This window comes from Delphinus delphis, chromosome 12 (assembly GCF_949987515.2).
Source record: "Delphinus delphis chromosome 12, mDelDel1.2, whole genome shotgun sequence".
Lineage (NCBI taxonomy): Eukaryota > Metazoa > Chordata > Mammalia > Artiodactyla > Delphinidae > Delphinus > Delphinus delphis.
In genome coordinates this window covers 37,764,967-37,789,214 of record NC_082694.2, presented here as the reverse complement: position 1 = coordinate 37,789,214, position 24,248 = coordinate 37,764,967, and the positions used below count along the sequence as shown (strand labels likewise).

Genomic DNA, 24,248 nt, shown 5'->3' with positions numbered 1-24,248 from the left:
TAGTACAAAGCAGTGACACATTTATTTTTTATTCATTTATTCTACAAATATCTATTGAACTTCTCCTATATGCTAGGCAGGTGCTGGGTGCTGGGATATAACTAAAAATAGGCAGGGTACCTACTCTCATGGACCATGTAGTCTAGCAGAAAGATGGGCAGTTAATGCACTGTGATAACTAGGTATGTGTGTTGGGGGGAGGGAGTCAAGAAAGGCTTCTGAGTGTTAATGAAGCAAAAGTAGGAAAGTAGGAGTTTTCAGGAGATGGGACTTCTAAAAGCCTGTGGGTGAGAGACATTGTGGCTCTCTGGAAGAACTGAAAAAAAAAATGTGTTAACTCTGGAGTGTGGAGTTCAAGATAGAGAAGGTTTGTAAGCTATCTTAAGGAGTATGGACTTAAACTTAAGAGCCATGGGAAACAGAGGGGCAAAATGATCAGATTTCTTCTTTTAAAATCTCACTCTGGCTGTAAAGTGGAGAATGGAATGAAGAGGAGCAGAGTGGGGAATCAGAGGAGAAGCTATTAGAGTGTTCCAAGTAAGAGATGGGGGTCCCCTGGGTTAAGGGAGCACAAGTGCAGGAGAAGAGCTGTGGCCAGATTCCAGAGATGATGCAGAGTTAGATTCTGCTCAGTCTGATGATCGATGGGATGGGTGTTGGGTATGGAAGGAAGAAGAAGTATCAAGGATGCTATTCAATTTTCTGGCTCAGGCAACTGAGTGGATAGTGGAGTCATTTGTGGAGACAGGGAACTCAGAGGAGAGGGTCAGGTTTAGAGGGAAGGTGATGAGATTCATTTTGGACATGACTTAGAGATCCCCATGGGCCATCCATGTGTAGATGTTGAGTAGGCAGTTGGATGTTTAGGTGTATAGGTCAAGACACAGTCTGGGCTAGAGATATAGCTGTGGGACTTATCAGGGTAGAGGTGGTGATCAGCATCTTGAGAGTGAATGACAGCTCCTAGGTAGACTAGTAGATTGTGAAAAGAAGGGTGACCTAGAAAGGTGGCCAAGAAAAAGAGGACAAAGAGAAGGAAAATAAGAGAATCTGGTGTCATAGAAATCAAGAGAAGAGAATGGTTCAAGGATGAGCGAGTGAGATACAGTGTTAAATGCTGCACAGGTCACAGTCTGACAAGTGTCTTCAAAATGCAGGCCTGCCTTCTGTCAGTGACAATATTCACAAGCTGTCTGGGATTATCTCAGTCTAGTCAAAAAGTTCTCTGTACTAATCCAGGAATAAATCTCATGTGTAACTGTACAAAAATAACCAGGAGACAGGGCTCCTTTAATTCTCAGTGGATTTCTATATCAATGTATAATTTTTGTAAATATCTGAAGAAGTTTAAAATCCAAACAGCTAATGATTGAAAAATCCGTACCCACATACATGTGGGCAAATAGCTAAGGCCGTCTCTGAAGTGATTTCTCTGAAAATCCAAAAACCAAAATCAAGAATTCCACATGGTCTACTCTTTAATGTACTATAATGTTAGTATTATGTAAAATATAATAAATAAAACTTCGGGATAAATAGCTAGAGTAAGTGGAATCCACACACATACCCTAAAAAACTGCAAAGTCATGTTAACCCGCAATTACATTTTCCTCAGACTTACTTTCACCTTCCACTGAGCTTTCTTTACATTCTGTCCCTTATCCCCCTTTCTACCTGTACTTTTGGCGATAACCTTAAGGGAGCTATGATTGTGGGTAAATATGTTGAGTTTGAGATCCTTCACAGAATAGGAGGTAGTGTTTCCCACAAGGGAAGTCATTCTTTGCAGAGTTCACCACTCTGTAAACCACATGGCTGGAAGGAAACCTGGGGGTTATCTAGTCTACATTCTTCCTTTTATAGTCAATGAAATTAGGGCAGAAAGAAAAGAAGTAACTTGAGCAATGACACATCAGGCATTGAGTGGGCAGCTGAAGTAGGTCTACATACAGCCTGCCCTGGATATATAAATATAATGCATCTTGGAGAAGACAGAAAGAACTAAAATATGTTCTGTCCTATTTTATACTGCAAGACTAAATCTGTTCATGTCAAGTTGCTAAATCATTCAAATATAAAATAAAGAAAAAGGTTTACTTTTGTATGTTTGAGAGACATTATGAGAAACAGTCCACAAACATGAATTCTCTTTTATTTCCTGTTTCACTTCATTTTATGCAGACATTTGTTTCCAAAGAGATCAAAGATAGGAAAACACACTGACTTATTCTGTGGTAGTCTGTGTAGCCTACATCTTGGTTCAGGGTCCTTTCCATTACAGCACTCAAGTTCATCCATCATCCCTTTCCCAACAATGCCAATACTTTCACCTTCCTATGAGATGTCAGGGATTCATGTGCCTGCTTGGATAGAACTGGCAATGGGACAAAGAGAGACTGGGCCAGGAGAGGCTGTTAAATCCAACTGTCCCTGGGCCAGGTCAGTGTAAGAGGGGAAATGGCTTTCTGTGGACAGATGCACCCCTGAGCTGCCAGGGATCTTGATGGGATGGTAGAGGAGGCAGCTTTCTAAATATTGGAAATCCAAAACCCATGGTAGGTGATGGAGTATAAGGAAAGACCTTAGACTTTGGAGTAAATGGACTTGGCTTAGCATCCTAGCTGTGCTTCTTAGAAGCAATGAGACTTTACAGATTTATTTTAACATCTCTAAGCCCTTAGTTTCTTCATCTGTAAAATTTAGTTGTGAAGATGCAATGAAATAAAGAATGTTAAGAACCCAGCACAATAGTTAATAAATTTTAATTTCTCTTTTCTTCACTTTAAATTCCTTAGGTTCCTCCCATCTCAAGCCCTGTCTCTTCACATCCCAACTAGATGGCTCTGCTAAAGACAGACTCAAGTTTTTACTGAAATACCCTTGAAGAAAACCTCCTCGGAACTTGGACCCACTTTTCAGAAGGAATTGGCACGGTAAGCCAACACTATTGGTCCCCCCCCGAGAGTTTTATTGAGATATAATTGACATATATCATTGTATAATTTTAAGGTATACAACATAATTATTCAATTTATGTACATGTTGCAAAATTATCACCACAATAAGATTCGTTAACATCCATCAACTCAAATAGTAACAACTTTTTTCCTTATGATGAGAACTTTTTAATATCCACTCTCTTAGCAACTTTTCAAATATACAATACAGTATTGTTAACTGTTGTCATCATGTTGTACATTATATCCTCAGAACTTATTTATCCTATAACTAGAAGTTTGTATCTTTTGATTACCTTCACCTAATTACATCATCCCCTGCTACTACAACCCCCACCTACTCCCCACCCCCTACCTTTGACAATTACAAATCTTATCTTTGTTTCTATGGGTTTGGTTTTTTGGATTCTACTTATATGTGAGATTATACAGTATTTGTCTTTCTCTGACTTATTTCATTTAGCATAATGCCCTCAAGTTTCCTCCATGTTGTTGCAAATAGCAAGACTTCCTTTTTTCTAATGGCTGAATAGTATTCTATTGGGTGTATATATACCACAATTTCTTTATCCATTCATCTGTTGATGGACACTTAGGTTGTTTCTGTGTTTTGGCTATTGTAAATAATACTGCAATGAACATGAGGTGCAGATATTTCTTCGAGATACTGATTTTGTTTCCTTTGGATATAACCCCGGAGTGAAATTGCTGGGTCATATGGTAGTTCTATTTTTATTGTTTTTTTTGAAGAACCTCCATACTGTTTTCCATAATGTCTTTACCAATTTACATTTCTACCAAGAGTGCTCAACAGTTCCCTTTTCTCCATGTTTTCGCCAGCATTTGTTATCTCTTTTCTTCTTCATGACAGTCATTCTTATAGATGTGAGGTAATAGAGTGGTTTTGAGTTGCATTTTCCTAATAATTAGTGATGGCCAACACTATTTGTGACAGAGAAAAATTGCTTGCAATTTATAATACCCAACTGATTCCAAAAGAAGTTCTTTGCTGAACAGTGTGATTGGTATGAGGATGCAAGATTAAGAAAGTTCACTAACTTGTTCTGCATTGGAAACTTTTTATTTATTTATTTTTTTGCAGGAGGTAGAAGGGGAGGGCAGGGACAAGGGACAAGGCAGTGAGATCCAGAACCAGGGAAAACTGAAGCTTATGTGTGGACAAGATTAAAGGGTGAAGAGGTAGCCGAGGGGAACTTTGTGGGGCGCATGGGGATGTTTAATAGGAGTTTCTGTGAAAGTTTGCCATCTGGTGCTTGATATAACCCTTTCATGCATCTCTCTATGAAATCTGTAATAAAACCTGTGTTTCTAACAATGTCTCAGGGGAGTCGAATTTGTTCTTGTTGAGAAGTATAGAAGTGCTGAGTCCTACTTCAAGGTGTCTGTGAGTCCAGGACAGGGCTGACTATGAAGTCTAGACATATCTGTGTCATATTACTTAGATATCAGCATCCTCTCCTCTGGCCAAAGATATGCATTGTTTTTAAAAAGCAGAATAAAGAAATAAACACCTAGAAACCATCATTATTAAGCCCAGAACCACACATCAACTCTCTGAAGGATGAAGATAGTTTCATCTGGCAAAGGAACACAAAATCCAGAAGATTTTGGCTTAACCTACATCTTCCCTTTGTACCTTACAAAATGGTTATAGAGCTTCCACTCCAAATCTTTCTGATCTGGACAATGTCACTCATTCAGAACATTTACCTGATGGTGCAAAATTTGTGTGAAAAGTCAAGGAATAAAACAGTATTCAGTAAATCCTAAGGCAGGGACTCTCAGTTGACTGAGAACTCTTTCTATGCCCAGAAAGCTAACAGCAGCAGCTTTCCCAGCTCATTTGTGAGGTATTGAGGGAATGCGGTAATTTTCAGAGCTTCCAGCAGAGCTTGTGGTCACATTTAGCTCTATAGCTCTACCTGCTCATAACTCTTCTTGCTTTTTCACAGTGGAACTGGGTCTTTTAGGAAGCAAGAAATAGCTTTTAAGAAAAAGGTCTCAGAAAAACACATACCTCATAAAAACTGATAAGCGTGAAAATTGCTTGTAATATAGATGACAAAGTCCAGGAGAGAATCCAGGAAGCTTTTAAGATTTGAAAGTGGTGCGTAGTGTACTGCTTTGGAACAAAGGCTACTCAAATGAATAAGCTGCAGGGATTTGTTGTGGGAGCTTAATTGCTTCAAGACTTTGGTGCCACTTCCAGAACAGCTACTTGTTTAATTGGAAAATTGGTTTCTACAGAATGACTAACAGGTACAAATGAGTGGATGACGCTCTGCTGCAAAGATAACATAAAGATAGCTCTGAATGTGCTACCCTGAGCCATCATATAAGCCAGCTCTGAGAACTGAGCATTGTGATGTAGAGGAAAGAGCATAAGATTTAGAGTCAAATGACCAAGATGAAAACCCAAGCTCTAATATTTGCTACCTGTCAAGTAGCAGGTCACTCATTTCTTCTGAGACTCAATATGCTCTTCTATCAAATGAGGTGTTATATGTCACATGATTGTCATGAGGCTCAATGGATATAAAGTACAGATGGAAGCACTTATAGGTTATTACAAGATATTGAATATAGTTCCCTGTGCTATACAGTAAATCTCTGTTGCTTATCTGTTTTATATGTAGTAGCTTCTCTCTATTAATCCCATACTGCTAATTTATCCCCTCCACATTACCCCTTTGGTAACTGTAAGTTTGTTTTCTGTGTCTGTGAGTCTGTTTCTGTTTTTGTATATAGATTCATTTGTATTATTTTTTAGATTCCACATATAAGTGATATAATACTATATTTGTCTTTCTCTGATTTACTTCACTTACTATGATATCCTGTAGGTCCATCCATGTTGCTGCAAATGGCAATATTTCATTCTTTTTTTATGGCTGAGTAATATACCATTGTATATGTGCACCTTGTTAAGCCAGTTGTCTGTTGATGGACACCTGGGTTGCTTCCATGTCTTGGCTATTGTAAACAGTGTGGCCATGAACATTGAGGTACATGTATCTTTTCTTTTTTTTTTAAATCTAACAAAGTGTTTTTATTTTTTAATTTATTTTTTATTAAAGTATAGTTGAACTACAATATTGTGTTAATTACCACTGTACAGCCAAGTTATACATATATATACATTCTTTTTCATGTTCTTTTCCGTTATGGTTTGTCACAGGCTATTGAATATAGTTTCCTGTGCTATACAGTAGGACCTTGTTATTTATCTGTTCTATATATTGTATTTCAAATTGGAGTTTGTGTGTTTTCTGGATATATGCCCAGGAGTGGGATTGCTGGATCACATGGTAGCTCTATTTTTAGTTTTTTAAAGAACTTCATACTGTTTTCCATAGTGTCTGCATCAATTTACATTCCCACCAACAGTGTAGGAGGGTTCCCTTTTCTCTACACCCCCTCCAGCTTTTATTTTTTGTAGACTTTTTGATGATAGCCATTCTGACTGGTGTGAGGTATCTCATTGTGGGTTTGATCTGCATTTCTCTAATATTAGCGATGTTGAACATCTTTTCAAGTGCCTGTTGGCCTAGATGGAAGCAATTAAAATTTTATTTTATTTAATTTTAATTTTTAAATTTATTTAATTATTCATTTTTGGCTGCGCTGGGTCTTCACTGCTGCGTGCGGACTTTCTCTAGTTGCAGCGAGTGGAGGCTACTCTTCATTGCGGTGTGCAGGCTTCTCACTGCGGTGGCTTCTCTTGTTGCAGAGCACGGGCTCTAGGTGCGCAGGCTTCAATAGTTGTGGCACGCGGGCTCAGTAACTGTGGCTTGCAGGCTCTAGAGCGCGGGCTCAGTAGTTGTGGCACACGGGCTTAGTTGCTCCGCAGTATGTGGGATCTTCCCAGACCAGGGCTTGGGCCCGTGTCCTCTGCATTAGCAGGCAGATTCTTAACTACTGTGCCACCTGGGAAGCCCTAAAAAAAATTTTTTTTAATTTAAAAACTAATACATGTTTAGCACAAGAAACTTGGAAAACAGAAAAAGAAAAAGGAAAATACCAAAGAAGTACCCATCATTTTATCAACCAAGGAGAATAGATAGTATTTCAGTGTCTTCAATCTTTTTTATATGTATGGGTACACACACACACACACACACACACACACACTCTTCCTTTTAAAGAAAAATAACATTTTAACTGCATATGTTTTTGTAGCCTGCGTTTCCACTTAGCAATATATTGCGAAATATTTCCTGTGTCAATAGTCTTCTACTACATGTTTAGGAAAGCAATTTTTGTGTGTGTCTGTGTGTGGTCACACCGCATGTCTTATGGAATCTTATTTCCCCAACCTGGGATTGAACCCAGGCCCACAGCAGTGAAAGCCCCGAGTTTTTACCACTGGACCTCCAGGGAATTCCCAGTAAAGCCCTTTTAAAACTGTGAAGGGCCATTCATATATCAGTAGTTATTATTAAAATATGAATGAATGAGTGAATATCCTCATCTCTTCCCCAATATACACAAAACCCTATGCATCCAAAAAGTTTTCCTGCATCATTCTATTGGCAATTCTCTAAATAAAACTTAAGGTGAGTGCAATAATTTTTGCCTAGCTTTTGTTATTTCTTTTCTAATCTTTTCTTTCTAATAACTAGGAAGACAAAAGTTACAAAATGAGATTATGTGCCAATATATTTTATTTTAAATGCCTTTGATTTATTCTCTTCAAATTTGCTTTAGCAATGATGCATGGCTTCTGTTGAGAAATGCTACATGTGTACCATGATGTTTCACATTAACATAATTTAACAGTAATTACCTGGAAGTCTGGACCCACTGTCCATTTGTTTTCCACGTTCAAGGTCTTTTACTCTCATGAAGAATATATATGCTTTTGCTATGCACACAACTAGGAAATAAATTGCAACTTTGATTTGGAAATGGTTAAAGATGATGAATGGGCAAGTTAATTTGGTATGAGGATGTTTTGCCCACTTTCCCTACCGTAGCTAATCTGGATTGAGATTTTAGAGGAATGGACTCTCTTTCTGACTCTGTTACTATTCATGCATTGTAAGCAAGCCACTCATCTTTCCTCAACCTTGGTTTTCTCATCTGTAAAATGTCAGGAGGAAAAGAGATCATCTCTAAACTTCTAAGATTTTAAGGCCACACTTGGAGAACCAGGTGAGCATCCTGTTGGCATACCAGAAATGCCCTGGAACAGCTCTAACTATTTGATAACATATTGAAATCTTTTGTATCACTTATTAAAATGCCCCTGCTAGAGCTTCCAAGTGCCCCCATTCTGCAATCCCACCACTTCCAATGTCCCTGGCCCTTCCTCCTGGACCTTCAGCCTCCTCCAAATTCTACCAACTAAGGGGTCTCCAGCTGGCATCCATTCTGGTTACTCAGTTTCTGACTCCATCCAGTTTTTAAATATTTTGAATATCCCTCCTGATTATAAGAAGCTCCTTTGCATGCCCAGTGCACAATGCATGCCGGCTCATGACAGAGGCTAAATCATTATCCCTGTGACTAAATCTTCTGAAGTTCACAAAATTGGAGACTATGTTTAGAATTGACCATTTTTACATGTAGTGGGTGGAAATAAAGTGAAAACCTTAACTGAACTTTGTGAGTTTTATCAATTTATGTGTAATTTAAGGTAAAGTTGATACATTTCTTTTTCTAAGTGTATTCAGCTGTTTCTATAGTTTAAAAAGTAAAGTGATTTTTTTAAAGTTTAGTTTTAGATTTCAAAATAGCAGGATATAGTAATGTATTCTTTTTTTATTTTTTGAATGTCTTTATTGAGGTTTCAGTCACATACCATAAAATCCACCCATTTAAAGTGTACTGTTCAATGGTTTGAAGCATATTCAAGAGTTATGCAACCATCATTACAATCTAATTTTATCACCCTAAATACCCATCCTCCTTAGCTACCACTCCCCATCCCCCTTCCCTCAGCCACTGGAAACCACTAATCTACTTCTGTTTCTATGGATTTGCCTATTCTTGGACATTTCATATAAATGGAATCATATACAATATGTGGTCTTTTATTGATTGGCTTCTTTCACTTAACGTTGTTTTCAAAGGTATGAGTATATTCTTAATGTAGAATCAAGTTGAAACCAGAAGCAATCCTGAGCCAAAGTTTGAAGACACAATACTATTTGGCTTGGTGATCCAGCTCCCCAACCCCCCGGCCTTCCCTCCCTAAGTCATTTCCCCATTCTGGACTTATCTCCTCTCCTACAAACAAATGTCATGTCAAAAGCTTCAATCTGTGAAGATCTGTTTTATCTCAGATCTCACAAACTCATTGAAAGTCAGGAATCAGAGGCAGTGGGGACTTAATACCCCACTATCCCCAGTGGTAATAATAATTCCTTAATAACAATAATAGTTTTCATTTTGGAGCCCTAACTAAGGGCTGGATTCTGCACTAAGCACATTTCTATATCTCGTTGTAGGTAATTCTTGCTAACCACAGAGGATATATTAATATTTTAATTTCACAGAGGAGAAGAAAGAGGTTCAAAGAAGTTAAGTAATTTCCCCAAGGCAAGCCATCTATCCAATGGCAGAAACAGGATGTCCATCCAGATGTGTTTGATATTAAGGTCCATTCTCTTAATTACTTCATTTCATAGAGTTTAAGACTCACATTTTTCACATTTTACTGTCTCTGAAATTGGGATACCTCTTACAATTGGTGATGTCTTATTATAATTGGCATTGGTTTTTCTTTCTTAGTGGCACATAAAATAGTGGTACATCTTACAATTGATTATATCTTTGTTCTGATAAAACTTGGTATAAAACAATATTGCCTCCTTAAAGGAATTAACCTTTAATAATGAAATTTAAGGATTAGTGGCACAGTTAGGAGGAGAGGAGGAGATGGGTTTTAAGGGGAAATTCCACCCTCAACATCATAATGTATCTCATAATACAAATGCTTACATGCTTCTTCTGTGGATAAAAGTTATCTGATAAATGCTGTCCTCAGTCACAAACAACTATGTTTTCTGAATATATACTGAAATGGAAAAACTTTGAAATCTAAATTTTTCCATTGCAGTATAGAGCAATGATGGTCTTGCAACATCAGTTAAAGAGCTGTCATTGTTATTTGAATTGATTTTAATTGCATTTAATTTTTAAAAAATTATAAAACTTTTAAAGGATGATGTTCCAACTCTGAAAAAGTTGAGGAATCACTGACCTACAGCAAGTTGATATTAGGATATTAGACGTATGTTTGCAATGCCTCATGTAATTCTATATTTTCTTCTCATACTTTCTGCCCATGACATTTCTGAGAAGAAAGTGAATATAAATGTTTTTGCACAAAAAATTCCCTCCCAGTATTTCTCTTTCTGTTTTCTAGCAGAGGCATTCTAAGTGGAGTGCCCTCTGATCTTTCCAGAGCAGGATGGGAATGAGGTAGAAGGAAGGAGGCAAGAGAAACACATGAGTATTCACTTGTTCAGTTAGGTTACTGTTGACCTGTTCTTTTTTCTTTCTGGTGTTTATCTGGACTGAGTCATAAGACTATAAGCTTTCCTGTCCTGTACAGAGATTCACCCCGTTGAGCTGGAGTCAGGATTTTCTTTTTCTGGACCAATCAAACTAGAAACTTAAAAGGAGAGAGAGATAGAGATGGAGAAAAGAGGGAGAGGGAGAGAAGAAGGGGAGGGGAAGGGGACAAAAAGGCAGGGGATAACATTATCATCAGGTGATGCTTTTTTTAAAAAAGAGCTCCCTCTGGTTGCTGTGTGAGAACAGACTGGAGAATTTTTCTTGAAGATAAGGATAAGACGTGAATTCTTGTCCCAACGCTATCAGATGTTGGATGACTGAGGCAATGCATTGATCTTGGTTTCCTAATGAGGTTAATTATGTCTGTCATATCTAGCTTACAAGTTGTTATGAGATTCAAATAAAATGATGCATATAAAGTGTTTTGAAGAAGCTCAAAGGGAGACACAAATACAAAAATTAATTTAGATGGCAAGGTGCTACATAGCAAAGCTTCTGTGATAATAATTACAACAAAATAGCTACACTTATTAAACACATATTTTGCATTTTGTCTTCACAGTAGCAATTATGAGAAAGATATTATGACTTTCAATTCAGAGCTGAGCAAACAGACTTAAAGAAGTTAAGCAACTTTCCCAAGGTCACAGTTGCAGAACCAGGATTTAAACCCAGGTGTGGCTGACTCTTAAGCCATAGCTTAAGTCACTCCACTTACATCTTCAATCTTTTTCTCTTTATCACATTTATTGTGAGAACCACAGAAAATATAAGTACTTAAAGTAGTAACTCATTTTGCCCACACATATTATTTATAAGCTTGCCTTCTTTTTCTTTTGTGTGTTGTTTTCGATTTATAAAATTTTTTTTTTCTGCTGTAACTGAGTTATATGGACAGCTGGAATGATAGCAGATAAGAGCTGAATGTCAACAAGTAAGCAGGTCAGCCTTTTTCACCAGACTTAGGAGCAACTGGATAATATTTTCTGGGTTTGATCATTCTTTGTTATTTATATGATACCAAATAAGTTTGCTGAATTATAGAAACTTTTTTCTTTCTTTTTTAAATTGAGATATGATTGACATATAGCATTGTGTAAGTGTAAGGTGTACAAGATGTTGATTTGATACATTTATGTATAGCAATGTGATTACTATCTTAGCATTAGCTAACACCTCTATCACATCATGTAATTATCATTTCTTTTTTGTGGTGAGAACAATTAAGATCTATTCTCTTGGCAACCTTGAAGTTTATAATACACTCTTGTTGGCTATAATCACGATGCTGTGCATTAGATCCCCAGAACTTATTTATCTACTAGTTTCAAGCTTGTATCCTTAAACAACATCTCCCCGATTTCCCCAAACCCCCACCTCCTGATAAATACCATTCCACTCTCTTTTTTAACGAGTTCAGCTTTTTCAGATTCCACATATGAGTGATATCATACAGTATTTGTCTTTCTCTGTCTGACTTATCTCACTTAGCATAATGCCCTCAAGGTCCATCCATGTTGTCTCAAATGGCAGGGTTTCCTTCTTTCTCATGACTGAATAATATTCCAGTGTGTGTGTGTGTATGATATGTGACAAACAGATGACATCTTCTTTATCCATTCATCTGTTGACCAACACTTAGGTTGTTTCCGTATCTTGGCTATTATGAATAATGCTGCATTGAACATGGGACTGCAGACATCTTTTCAATATCCTGTTTTCATTTCCTTTAGCTATATACCCAGAAGTGGGATTGCTGGATCATACGATGGTTCTATTTTTAATGTCTTGAGGTATCTCCATACTGTTTTCCATAGTGGCTGAACCAATTTACATTCCTACCAACAGTGCACAAGGGTTCCTTTTTCTCAACAACCTCATCAGCACTTGCTATTTTCTTCTTGGTGATAGCATTTTAACAGGTGTGAGGTGATATTTCACTGTGGTTTTATTTGCATTTTGCTGAAGATTAGTGATACTGAGCATCCTTTTGTGTACCTTTTGGCCATTTGCATTCTTCTTTGGAAAAATATCTATTCAGTTCCTCTGCCCATTTTAAAGTCAGATTATTTGTCTTCATTATTAAAATGTATGTGTTCTTTATATATTTTGGTTATTAACCCCTTATCCAATATATGGTTTGCAAATATTTTCTTCCATTCCTTAAGTTGCCTTTTGATTTGTTGTTTGTTTCTTCTGCTGTGCAGAAGCTTTTTAATTTGATGTAGTGCCATTTATTGATTTTTGCTTTTATTGCTTGATATTTTGGTGTCATATCTAAAAAAATCATTGCCAAGACGAATGTCAAGGAGTTTTCTTCCCTATGTTTTCTTCTAGGAGTTTTAAAGTACCAGGTCTTATGGTTAACTCTTTAATTCATTTCAGGTTAATTTTTGTGAGTGGTGTAAAATATGGGTCCAATTTCATTGTTTTGAATATGGTTATCCAGTTTTCGCAAGAGCATTTGTTGAAGAGACTATCCTTTCTCCACTGAGTGTTCTTGGCTCCCTTGTCAAATATTAGTTGGCCATATATGCTGAGATGTATTTCTGGGCTCTCTGTTCTATTCCATTGGCCTCTGTGTCTATTTTTATGCCAGTACCATACTGTATTAAAGACTGTAGCTTTGTAGTATAGTTTGAACAAGGACATATGTTGCCTCCAGTTTTATTCTTTCTCAGGATTGCTTTGGTTATTCAGGGTCTTATGTGGTTCTATAGAAATTTTAGGATTATTTTTTCTATTTCTGTAAAGAATGCTCTTGGAATTTTGATATGGATTGTGTTGAATCTATAGAGTGCTTTGAGTAGTATGGACATTTTAGCAGTATTCTTCTGATCCATGAACAAGGGATATCTTTCTGTTCATGTCTTCTTCAATTTCTTTCATTGAAGTCTTGCAGTTTTCATTGTATAGCTCTTTCACTTTTTTGGTTAAATTATTCATAAATATTTTCTTGATTTGATGCTATTGTGAATGGGATAGCTTTATTTTTTGGCAGATATTTTGTTGTTAGTGTATAGAAACACAACTGATTTCTATATATTGATTTTATATCCTGCAAATTTAATGAATTCATTGATCAGATCCAACAGTTTTTAGTTGAGTCTTTAGGATTTTCTATTTATAAGATCATCTCATCTGCAAATAATGGCAATTTTACTTCTTCCTTTGCGATTTAGATGCCTTTTATTTCTTTGTCTTGCCTAATTGCTCTAGCTAGGACTTCCAGTACCATGTTGATAAAGAGTGGTCAGAGTGGGCAACCTTGTTTTGTTTCTGATCTTAGAGAAAAAGATTTCAATCTTCCACTGTTGAATAGGATGATAACTATGGGTTTGTTGTATGTAGCTTTACTATGTTGATATATGTTCCTTCTATGTCCAATTTTTTGAGGGCTATTATCACGAAAGGATGTTTTATTTTGTCAAATGCTTTTTCTGTATCTATTGAGATAATCACATGACTTTTATATTTTATTCTATTAACGTGGTATATCACATTTCTTGATTTGTGTATAGTGAACCGTTCTTGCATCCCAGGGATAAATCTCATTTGGTCATGGTGTATGATCCTTTTAATGTGTTGTTAAATTTAGTTTGCTAATATTTTGTTGAGAAATTTTGCATCTATATTCATCCAGGATTTCAGTGTATAGTTTTCTTTTCTTGTGGTGTCCTTATCTGGCTTTGGTTATCAGGGTAATGCTGGCCTCTTAAAATGAATTTGAAATTGTTCCCTCCTCTTCAATTTTTTGGAAGAGTTTGAGAAGGATTGGTATTAATTCTTTAAATGGTTGGCAGAATTCATCACTGAAGCCATCTGGTACTGGGCTTTTCTGTGTTGGAAGATTTTTGGTTATGGATTCTATCTCCTTACTCATTATCGGTCTGCTCAGATTTTCTATTTCTTCCTGATTCAGCCTTGGTTGGTTGTATGTTTCTAGGAATTTATCCATTTCTTCTAGGTTATCTAATTTGTTGGCATATAGTTGTTCATAGTAGTCTTGTATGATCCTATGTATTTCTGTGGTATCAGTTGTAATGTCTCCTCTTTCATTTCTGATTTTAGTAATTTGAGCTCTCTTTATTAGTCAGTCTAGCTAAAGGCTTTTTGTTTATCTTTTCCAAAAACCAGCTCCTAGTGTTATTAATATTTCCTATTGTTTTTCTGGTCTCCATTTCATTTATTTCTGCTCTGATCTTTGTAATTTCCTTCCTTCTGCTAACTTTGAGCTTAGTTTGTTCTTCTTTGTCTAGTTCCTAGAAATGTAAAGTTTAGGTTGTTTATTTGAGATCTTTCTATTTTCTTAATATATGTATTTATTGCTATAAATTCCATCTCAGAACTGCTTTTGCAGCATCCAGAGGTTTTGGTGTGTTGTGTTTCCATTTTCATTTGTTTTAAGATTTTTAAAATTTCTCTTTCGATTTCTTCTTTGACCCATTGGTTTTTCAGGAGTGTGTTGTTTAGTTTCCACATATTTGTAAACTTTTGAACTTTCCTTTTGTTGTTGATTTCTAGTCTCATACCACTGTGATAGGAAAAGATACTTGGTATGATTTCAGTATTCTTAAATTGGCTAAGACTTGTTTTGTGGCCTATCATAATCTATCCTAGAGAATGTTCCACATGCACTTGAGAAGAATGTGTATTCTGCTGCTGTTGAATGGAATGTTCTATAAATGTCTATAAGGTCCATTTGGTCTAATGTATGGTTGAAGTCCAACATTTCCTTGTTGCTTTTGTCTGGAGGATCTATCCATTGCTGAAAGTGAGGTTATTGAAGTCCCCTACTATTATTGTATTGTTGTCAATTTCTCCCTTTAGAGCTGTTATTATTTGCTTAATATATTTAGGTGCTCCAATGTTCAGTGTGTATATATTTACAATTATTATATCTTCTTAATGAATGACCACTTATAATTATATAATGACCTTCTTTGTCTCTTGTTACCATTTTTGGCTTAAAGTCTATTTTGTCTGATATATAGTGGCTTAAAGTCTATATTTGTCTGATATAGTTCACCTGCTTTCTTTTGACTTCTTTTGACTTCTACTTAAATGGACTATCTTCTTATATCCCTTCACTTTGAGCCTATATGTGTCCTTAAATCTGCATCTTGTAGGCAGCATATAATTGGGCAAAACTTTTTTCACTTGAATGTATTGTCAAAAATTCTGTTATACAGACAAACAGAATAGGACAGAGTCTATGCTTTCTGTATTAAATTATATATATCCACAATGGAATTGGGCCCAGTGTCTGAGCTTTGAGCTATTCATGGGCTTAAATTTATAGCAAAGGGTCAAATATAAGAAATTCTAACTTGTCATATGTTCCTGCTTCCTCACTCCAAACTAAGCCAGTTTTGATGAAAAAAATTCTGTAATGTGAGTGTTGATGAAAGAGCAAACAGACTTTTTTTTTAATAACATGAGATTTAGGAATTAAACACAGCAGGCAGAAGATCCTGTAGGAATTTCAAGTGATATTTTACGATGGTTCACTACAGGATGTTCTAAGCCTTGGTTTACATAGCATGCTACTTTATATAGTATTCTTTATTCTTGGGATCCCAGCAAGAGGAGATATTGTATTGATATAGATAATCATCTCTGCTTCCTTCCTATCTGGACAGACGGGAAGGGAATAAACAAAAATAACATCTAGCTCATAGGAGAAGTAGGAAAGAAAGTTTAGAAGAGAAAAGGCCAACATGAAAAAGAAATGTGCAGTAGTGGATATTTTGAGTAGGATAAGCTTACATTATAGATCTCCTAAAAGATAAATACAAGTTGAAAATATGTCTGAATGTTTTAACTGAACTTTCTAAGAATTACTAATTTTATGGCCTTTGCAAGGAGGTATCTGCCACATCTTTCAAAATATCCAGGGGTCTTCTTACATTCATTTATCGTTTACTCTTCTTTTAATTATGTAATTAGTGGTTGTTTTATTCATCATGCACTTGTGAGGCAGATGCCAGAGACTGGGCATTTAAAAAGTACAAAAAGCAGAGCTCTTGTCTGTGCGCTGCTTAACATTTGGTTGGAAGGCCCAGATATATAAAATAATAAAAGGACAAAAGCAATACAATGACAGTGTTTCAGTTAGGAAGAAATAGCAGGGGTATCGAGAAAAAAACAACAATATTTATATTGCTGTTTTTATTATTATTTTTTTTGTGGTACGCAGGCCTCTCACTGCTGCGGCCCCTCCCGTCGCGGAGCACAGGCTCGGGACGCACAGGCTCAGCAGCCATGGCTCACGGGCTTAGCCGCTCCGCGGCATGTGGGATCTTCCCGGACCGGGGCACGAACCCGCGTCCCCTGCATCGGCAGGCAGACTCTCAACCCCTGCGCCACCAGGGAAGCCCTCTATTGCTGTTTTTAAAGAAAACTGCCATTCTACCCAATGGAATAATTTAGTGAGATGAGCACTAGGAAGAGATTGGTCATGGGAGTTTGAGGGTAAAAGCTGGAAAAAGCTGAATTGCGATGCTTCACAGAGGAAAATACTTCAAGGTTCTTGGTTCAGTCTGGGGGTAGGGGAGGGAAATAGGGGAAGGTAAAGAATGGAAAGAGAGAAGAGAGGAGCCAGTAAGAAAAAGACAGGCTGGTGTCAGGCCATGAAAGGCCACAGGATGCTCAACATGTCATTTTGAAATTGTTTGTATCCTTGTGACTCAAAGCCCTCTTTCTCTGACCTTCCTTCCCAGGGTGCTATCTACAGTAAATTTGACTCTTCTCAGGAATGCTGTGTGCAAAGGAGTAGTTTATTGCTGTTGTTTGTGTGTGTGTGACTGCCAAAGAAGGAGCTAAGTTTCACAGGATGGATCTCAGAGAGCACCTGGAAGGGAGGCAGAGTAGGCCTGAGAACCCAAAGCTCAGAAGAGCTCACAGAAATCATAGAGGACTGTGGGCCATGGAGTTGTACCCGGGTCTCCAGGGAATGAAGCCTCAGGTGACATCCAGTTTCCACAGACAAACAGGGATATGATCACACTACTGGTGCATGTATGTGTTTCGAGGTGGGGTGGGTAGTTAGAGAAGGGAAATTTTAATCCAAATCTTGGAAGAAATGGTGTTTTAGGATAGCAGTTGGGCATTATAGGGTGACACCCGGCATGAACAAGGCCATTAGCCGACACTCACACGTGCACATAATTTATAAATGACAATATTTTGGCTACAGTTGGAGATTCACTGTGGGTTTGAAGGAACCCACTTTCAATTCTTCTTCAAGTTGCTAATGGTTCCATAAGAAACAAGGCTCAGACCTGTGGTTTGCAAACTTGTTTTTAACAATGGAGTCTTATCTTCAAATAAAGTCTTATCCCAAAGTGCAACAGGTAAACAGAAAAACTCAGTTGCCCTGGTTAAGAGGGTAGCAGTCTTTTCCTTTTGTGCTCTCCCACGCCCATCCCTTAGAATTCCTGGGGCTCCACAGAGCACAGCCTGAAAAGCAACACCCTAGAACAAGAGGAATGAGACTGTATCATTGGTCTCCTTTCTTGATTAAATTATACTGACCTTGCCAGAAGAAATTCCATTTAGAAGTTTGTGCCAGAAAGTGAAAAATGTTGATACTATCTATAGTATACTAGTATTGGCAAGGGAACAGGGAAATGGGCACTCTCAAACGCTGTTGCTGAGAGTATAGATTGGTACAGTCTTTTTTTTAAGACAATTCATCAAAATTTTAGATGTATGAGCCATGTGATCCCTCAGTTCCACTGAGGAAATCTTTCCTACTGAAATACTCATATATCTGCCCAAAAGTGTATGTACAAGGATGCTCATTATTTATAAGACTATCAAATCAGAAACAAGTTAAATAGAGGAATGGTTAGATAAATTATGCTACCTTCATATAATGGAATATTATTCTCATTAAAATGAAAGAGGTAGATATATATAGATAGATATAGATATAGAAGGATGTCCCTCATACACTAAGTGAAAATGCAAGTTACAAAAGAACATAGTTAATATGATACATGTATATTTTTAAAGCAAGCAAACAAAACCCCCCATATTCTATGAAAGCTATGTAAGTACTTCTGATTGCAAAAACAAAAAACCTCCAGAAATAAATGGTTAGTTTCAGGGTTTAGGGTTTATTTCTTGAGAAGGGTAATGGAAGTAAGGGGGCATACACTTTTTATTGTTTGTGTTATTTGGATTGTTTACAAAAGACATGCACTAATTTTATAATTAAAAAAGCAATGAAGACAAAGATAAAAATAGCAACAAAAAATAATTGCTTGTTTCAAGACCTGGTAAGTTTTCTCTTTTATATCAACAAAATTTAAATAATGTAACCTTCTTTCCTTCTTTCCCTGGCTACCAGGAAATCCAGAGTAAACTTTGAAGCATGAACCCAGCAATGACATTGACCTTTAAACCTAGAATATTTACATTTCCTTTTTGCTTTGGTCCTGTTTTTCTATTTCCAGTTAACTTTTTTCCAAAGCTTCCTGGGCTCATTTTTCAAAAGAGATAGGAATAGGTTATAAAGAAAGAGACAAATTCTGAATCCCTCTCTCTGAGCAGCCCACATTTCCTTGTTAGAAACTCTCTAGGGCTGAGGAGAAAAGGATTTGATTTACTATTTATACTTTATACTCTGATTATTCTCACGTAGGATCTGAGGACAAGAATTAGTACTCTTGCGGCTATAAAAAACACTTGGCTCTACTTTGGAGTTTTACTTTCTCTGCTCCAAACTTAAGAGCTGCAGGGACAGTCAGGAGGCTCTTGAGACAAGACTTGTCTTCATCCTGTAGACGGTGGGAAATCACTGAGGGTTTTTAAGCAAAGGAGAAACTGGATCTTAACCGTGTTTGAAAAAAAAAATAGCTGGCAGAGGAAAAAGTTGATTGGCATGGGAAAAGGCAGAGGTACTCATTAAATATCTGTAGACTGGTTGGATAATTAACAGTTAAATGACCAAGGTAGTTTAAAAGCCTGTGTTTATTGGAAGGGACTGTGCATCATTTGTCAGTAATGCCAGGCTGGATCATTTGGTCTAAACACGGGCTTAGTTAGGTCCATATCATAGGTCCATCTCATAAGGGGGAGGGTGTAAATAGCTCAAAGCAAAGACATCCTTTGGTCAGAAAATAAGGAAAGACAATAGTTTCCCCAGGTACCTTGGCAGTGGCATCTTTATTTGGAGAGGGGCTCATTCTTTTCACTAAGGGTGAAGTATATCTGCCTCATCTCTGAGGAGGGAATGCAGCACCGACTAAGGACACTCTTTTGGGGTCAGACCTAGTTCAGATCTTGTGGGGTTTTTTTGGCTGTGTTGGGTCTTCGTTGCTGTGCGTGGGCTTTCTCTGGTTGTGGTGCGTGGACTTCTCAGTGTAGTGGCTTCCCTTGTTGCCGTGCACAGTCTCTAGGCACTCATGCTTAAGTAGTTGCAGCACTCAGGCTCCAGGGCACACGGGCTTCAGTGGTTGTGGCTCGTGGGCTCTAGAGCGCAGGCTCAGTAGTTGTGGCACACAGGCTTAGTTGCTCCGCGGCATGTTGGATCTTTCCAGACCAGGGCTCGAACCCGTGTCCCTGCACTGGTAGGTGGATTCTTAACAACTGTGCCACCAGGGAAGTCCATAGTTTAGATCTTGATTCTGTCAATTATTAACTGTGTGACCTTGAGCAACCCCTCAGCGCCAGTTTCTTCCATTGTAAGTAAAAGTGGAGGTAAAAACACCCACTTCCATGGGTGGGAGGGTAAAATGAGGGAAGGCAAGTTAATTTTAAGGACCAAGTATGGCTTTCTTTTTATCTTGTTTTTAAATATTACACTCTGTACCCCCAACAGGACTTAGGGATGCAGTTGTTATTTATTAGTGCAAGCAGCCTGAGGTGTCTGTTTTAGGCCTTTGTACATTGAATAGTTTACAGAATTATTAGCTGGTCTGTGTTCTCCCCATTTGTTTTGTTTCGTTTTGTTGTTTTTTTTTGTCTGTTTGTTTTGCGTTCTCCCTTTAGATCTGGGGATGGGGGTCACCGCGCAGAGGGATGCCCCACCTGGCAGGCCCCTCCCCACCCGTCACTGCCCTGGAGCCCAGGAGCCGAGCTCAGCTCCTGACTCTGGGAGGGCGGCATCTAGACCTCCAACCTACCCTCAAAGGCTTCGGAGTTGCTGGCCCAGCCTGCCAATCTGCCCCGCCCTGCAGGTGCGCAGTTTACAGTAATTCCAGGTTGCTTGGTCAAGGAGAGTCCCATTCCCTGCAGCCGGTCCGCTGGCTCTGTGGGTCCTGCCCACCATGGAGCAGATGTCAAAGAAATCAGTGACTCAAAGAATGTTACTAAATTAATATCGGTGTTTTGTGACGGTTATATTTCAAAGGCACTGGGATCAGGGACTTCCTCGTTTAAAATAAAGCCCATATTAAACCTCCTTCCATCATGCCTGACAAACACGCGGGGTCTCAGCTGCTTTTCTGTCCCTGCTCACCCCTTGTCGCCCCTAGGCTGGGCGTGGCAGGACGCTTCTCACTGAGGAGGGAGAAAATCACCCAGATTCTAGCGAAAATTCTTGTCGCCGCGCCTGGGACTTACAGTGACTGTTCTCCGGCAGTGCTCCTAAAGGGCAGGGTTCACCCTGCTCCCTCTCCTCTCCTCTCCCACGTGGGCGCTGCCTGCTGAGAGGCACCGCCCACGCCTTGTGAGGGAGTCTCTGAGCGCTGACTGTCGTGGGCTTCTGCTGCTGCCACCATGCTTCTGCTCTCCTCTCCGCTTCTGCTGCTGCCGCTCTCCTGACACATCGAAACAGGAACAGCCGGATGGCGCGCTGCCCTGACACCTCCACCCATCCCCGCCGCCGACTCCATCCCCGGGTGTCCTGCTAACATCCAGCCTTCCCGGAGCGCAGTGCCACTGGCCAGTCTCCTCTTGGCAGCAGGTGGTGTGGGGAGTAGAGGAGGGGAAGGACCACAATGAAGTCAAAGTACTTCTGTAGGTCAGAGTTTATTGTTTCAGTAGTTGTGAAGTTGTGTGAGTACAAATACACACATGCATTTTTTGGGGGAAAAGTATCAAAGGAATCAATGACTCAGAAAGTATTACCAAACTAATATTGGTATTATGTGTGTGTTGTTTTTCAAATGCATTGGGATCAGGAGCTCAATGGTTAAAATAAATGTGTTGGGAAAAAAAAATCCAAGTTAAGCTTCCCTCCACCATGCCTGACAAATATGGGGCTTATTAGTTACTTTTCCCTTTTCAAATACAAAGCTGTAAGGAGTCCTCTTCCCAAAGATTCCCCCAGGCCTCTCTCTGCTAGAGCATTTTTGCCTTTGCTGATGTTTCCTCCTTAAGCACTCTTGGGAATATTTACTGTACAGAACAAGCTCTAGTATCTTAGTGCTCTTGGTAGCAGATGAGGAAAATGGGGAAGAATGTACATTTAGAGAGTATAACCACATTCCAGGCATCTTTTAAACTCTGTCTTTTTAAATCCCCATGCCTTCAATCCCTGTTTCTCATATGAAGAAACTGAGGCAAGAGAGATCAAATAACTTGCCCAAGTCACAGCATTTGAATATAGATCTCAAAAGTCTTTGGATCCAAAGTCAATACCTTTTCTACTCCACTAAGAGTTTCCTGAGGGAAAAGTTTTATCACTGGTGAAATTTGCATTTTAATATTAAAATACTTTTAAACCCTACTTCCTTTGGGGGGAAAATGTATGTTATCTCCTAAATCATCAGCATTATAGAATATGAGAGCTCTGAACTCCCACTTGCCCCCTGATTAATCTCTCTCCGGAGTTCCCTTTCTTCAGTGGGATCCTGCTGCATGCTGGAGCTATGGGAGGATATGCAGGAGGAAGGGGCTTTGGATTGCAATCGTGGAAAGCAAAGCAATTTGACTTCTCACAGCGCTCAGATTAACCTCCTTTAGTATATCCCCTTGTGTATATGCTTGAATTGCATTATCAAAGGCCCCCTTCTGTCACCTTAGCCTTGATGTATGTCAGTTATCTGGAAGGGGCTGAGGGAAAAACCAAATTGTTTTTGTTAAGTATTTTTGAAGAAGTATTTATATGGTTATGAGAAAATGGATGTAGTGGGAGGAGATTTCCTTTTTAATCTAAACTCAAAAGGTAGAATTTAGATCTATCTGATGAACATGTTGGGTTGGGTATCTATTGTCAGGTGGGGAGAGGGAGTCTTGAGGAATACTCAAAGAGATACACCTTGAAGAAAGAATGATGCAGGTAACCTTGACCCATAACAAAACTTGGGTGGTAGGAGGGAAGGAATTTACATCTTAGAGTTTGTCACCAGCAATGTTTTCTCTGGCTGATGTCCAAGAATCCCAGAGAAAAGAGTCATTGGTCCAACTTGGATAATGGCTTTCCCTAAGCCAATCAACTCTCGCCTGCATGTGAGATCATGTTAGAACATGTCAACTCCTGAGGTGGCCAAGCTGAGGGGCTGCTAGAGAAGAGGAGGGAGTACTGAGCAGATAATTCCGTAGATGTTTCCCACATCAAGCCATTAGCAGAAGCCATGGCTAGGATTTGAAGGTTAGCTCTCACTGCCATGCCAATGGACTGGCTCCATCATCAGTACATTTGAGTAAGTAAAAAAAGGTACACAAGTTCTTAAAAAGCTGTTTAAAGAAAGCCAGTGGGGTTCTGAGTTTAGATGGTGGACTGAATGTATGTATAGGCATCCCTCACTATCAGTGGAAGATTGGTCCTGGACCCCTGCAGATACCAAAACCCTTGGATGTTTAAATCTCTTATATAAAATGGCGTAGTATTTGCATATAACCTACACAATCCTTCTGTATACTTTAAATCATCTCTAGATTATTTATAATACCTCATACTATATAAATGCTACATAAATAGTTGTAAATACAGAGTAAATGCTATATAAATAATTGCCACCGCACAGCAAATTCGTTTTGCTTTTTGGGACTTTCTGGAATTTTTTTTCAAATATTTTTGATCCACAGTTGGTTGAATCCATGGATGTGGAGCTTGCAGGGAGGACTGAATGTATCTAACCTCACCTCCATGAAGTACCTGCCCTAAAACCACATTAAAGAGATTTTTTACAAAAGACATAGACACAAATACAGGGAAAATAGGAAAGTTGGTAACAGCAATGAAATTTTGGAAGCTGGAAAGCATATGGACAAGAGGTAACAGGTCCAAGAAACCTGGCTTTAAACCACAGAATCCTCAAAATGTTCAAGAATTGGCAGCATCAGGTACACCTAGGACTGGGATAAAGGAGAGATCTTAAATAAGGAAGAAAAACTACTTGAGAAGCAACTAGATTTCTAGCTGCCTTTCCCCCTCTTCATGGCATCAAGTAATTGTCCCTTCCATATTCTGAGAGAAAACTCGAGGTTTTGTTTCTGTAGAAAGTTAAGTAAATGGTCCTAGATTGAGGGATGCCAGGCACAGTTGAGAGCAGTGCTTCTTACTCGGGGGGAAAATGAACTCATATGTTCTGATTCTCCAGACTTCTTCCCTCACCTGTTTCTCAGCCAGACTTTCACCCATCAGGCAGGACATTGAAAAATTCTTCTCTGTGAATCTGACCAAAACACAAAGAAAATGTAAGAATGTTGACTTCAAAGGTCCCCCAAGAAACAGCTCACCCAGGTCACCTTAAAATTCAAAGCCAGCAAGCCCTGCTGACTTGTTCAGTGCTTTTAATCAGTTTTTTAGTTCTCCAGTATTAATCAAGAGCAGAAAAACAAGGATTACCA

General features: G+C 38.5%; 1 protein-coding gene across 6 annotated transcripts in view; it reads left to right on the top strand.

Moving 5' to 3' along the window:
* EHBP1 (EH domain binding protein 1) overlaps positions 1–24,248 on the top strand; it is a 491,141-nt gene that overhangs the window by 31,509 nt on the left and 435,384 nt on the right. For all 6 annotated transcript variants that reach the window (XM_060026512.1, XM_060026505.1, XM_060026507.1 and 3 more), the window contains exon 2: positions 2,796–2,933. The gene's annotated coding sequence lies outside the window, so the exon portion shown is untranslated. The remainder of the gene's footprint in view (positions 1–2,795; positions 2,934–24,248) is intronic.